Consider the following 2,564-nt stretch of genomic DNA (forward strand, 5'->3'; position numbering starts at 1 on the left):
ATCACCTCAGTATGAAGCCCAGCACGCATTAACTATTTTTCCTGATGCTCTTCCTCTCCCTCCTCAATCCAGGGGCCCCATTGTGTGTTGTTTCCTTCCCTGTGTCCATGTGTTCTCATTGTTCAGGTCCTACTTATAAGTGAGAACATTAGGTGTTTCGCTTTCCGTTTCTGCATTAGTTTCCTGAGGATAATGGCTTCCTGTTCCATCCATGTCCCAGCAAAGGACATGATCTCATTCTTTTTTATGGCTGCATAGTATTCCATGTTGTATGTGTACCTCATTTTCTTCATCCCGTCTATCATTGATGGACATTTGGATTGATTCCGTGTCTTTGCTATTGTGAATAGCGCTAAACAGCAAGCACACTCCTAAGAGAAACGTCTCAAGGGAAACAATTAAATATATTAAACTGAATAAAAATACGACATATCACACTTGATTCAACACAGGTAAAGCCAGTGCTGGCAGGAAAATGTATTTCAATAAATGTGTATGACGGAAAAGTAGAAATTTCTCAAATAAAAATTTCAGCAATCACATCAAGAAAGTAGAAAATAGTAGCAAAATAAAACCAAAACAAATATAAGAAAGAAGCCCGAGCTCTGAGCGGCAGCCGTGGCCACCCGCAACAGCACCGCCACGGGTGTCTTGTGGGCTTTCCTCAGAGGAGCCTGTCAGCATCCTCCAGTTCCAGGCGCTTTAGCCCCAGTCCTGCTTCAAGAGGCTTTTTCCAACCAGAGGCCTCTCCTCAATAGCCTGAAGGCTCGGCCAATTCCCACGAAGTTTGCCAGGAATGCAAGGCTGTCACTGACATTTGTGTCACCGAGACTTGCGCGGGCAGGTTGCACACATTGGCCACTGTTTGCGCCATGTTATCCCAAGAAGTAATTTCATAGTTTAAATTTTTAACAAAAATGTAGCATAGATTTTTTTAAAAATTGCATATTTTATTTAACTCAATATATCCAAAATATTGTGTCAACATGTAATCAATATAAAAATTATTATAGTTTGCACTTTTTTCATATGAAATATTTGAAATCCATTGTGTATTTTACATTTTAGTACATCTCAACTCAAATGTGAAATTTTCATTGAGAATATCTGACCTGTATTTAGATGAATAAAAATTGCATTTAAAAAGTTTAACACAGATTTAGTAGGGGGCGTGCAGTCAGCTTGCAAATCAGATCTCGGCTGAGCGGCCAAGCAGCCAACCCCCGAGAAGCGGCCTGCTGGCGTCCCCAGCGCCAGGAGTTGAGGATGTCCTACAAACCCATCACGCCTGCCCCCAGCAGCACCCCTGGCTCCAGCACCCCTGGGCCGGGCACCCCAGTCCCTACAGGAAGCGTCCCGTCGCCGTTGGACTCAGTGCCTGGAGCCGCTGTCCCTTACACACCGCTGTTTAACGACTTTGGACCGCCTTCCATCGGCTGTGTGCAGGCCATGAAACCACCTGGCGCCCAGGGCTGCCAGAGCACCCACCCAGAACTGCTGGGGTCACAGGGAAGATGGGCAAAGGGACCTGGACCACCTATGCTGGCAGCGAGAGCACCACGGAGCACCTGAAGAGAGGGATCATCCATCCCTAGTCAGAGCGCCTGAGACAGAGCTGAAGGCCCGCATTTAACTGGGGGAAGGAAGCTCCTAGGCCTCTGTGTCTGGACTTTTCCCGGCCACTCCAGAGCACCTGCTTCTCCCTGGCCCTCATCCCTAGTTGCACTAACCATCCTGGGCTTCCTGTCCTGTGTCCCATGATGGTGCCCACAGGAACCAAGGGGCGGCTCTCACTCCAGGTGGCAGCGCTAACGATCCTCCCTCCCCCCACCCCACCCCGCCAACGCAACAAGAGTTAGCAGCGAGGTCCCCGTGAGTCCCACCCATGACCTGCCCACAGTGTTGCCCACTGGAACTTTCTGCGGCCCCCACCACTCAGCCCTTCCCAGCACTTCTCCCACGTGCCCCGAGCCTCCTTCTCCCTCAACACGGGCTCAGGCCTCAGACCTGACACTTCCCTGCCTTGTGTCTTTTGCTAAATATGACCTTTCTATATTAATAAAAGATGATTTGGAGTTCTGCTCTCTAAAAAAAGTTTAATATAAAAGAGAAATAAAGGGAAATTTAGCAAAGGAATGTATAGATGAATATTTAAATACTCAGAGATGACATTACTACCAGATATAATGAGATCAACAGATATTTCATTTACTTATGATTAGTTTGTATTTATTTTTTATTTAATTTTATTTATGTATTTATTTTTATTATACTTTAAGTTCTAGGGTACATGTGCACAATGTGCATGTTTGTTACATATGTTTACACGTTGCTGCACCCCTTAACTCATCATTTACATTAAGTAGTGGGCTATCCCTCCCCCCCGCCCCCCACCTCATGACAGGCCGCGGTGTGTCATGTTCCCTGCCCTATGTCCAAGTGTTCTCATTGTTCAATTCCCACCTATGAGTGAGAACGTGCTGTGTTTGGTTTTCTGACCTTGTGATAGTTTAAACAAACTAGGAAGTTCAGAAGTCACTTTATAAGAGAAATAATGAAAAATA

General features: G+C 45.9%; 1 pseudogene; it reads left to right on the plus strand.

Annotated features, from left to right (window-relative positions):
- Positions 1-1,266: 1,266 nt before the first annotated feature.
- On the plus strand, positions 1,267-1,595 carry LOC115895804 (annotated as a pseudogene).
- Positions 1,596-2,564: the final 969 nt, after the last annotated feature.

This window comes from Rhinopithecus roxellana, unplaced genomic scaffold, assembly GCF_007565055.1.
Source record: "Rhinopithecus roxellana isolate Shanxi Qingling unplaced genomic scaffold, ASM756505v1 contig2694, whole genome shotgun sequence".
Classification (NCBI taxonomy): Eukaryota; Metazoa; Chordata; class Mammalia; order Primates; family Cercopithecidae; genus Rhinopithecus; species Rhinopithecus roxellana.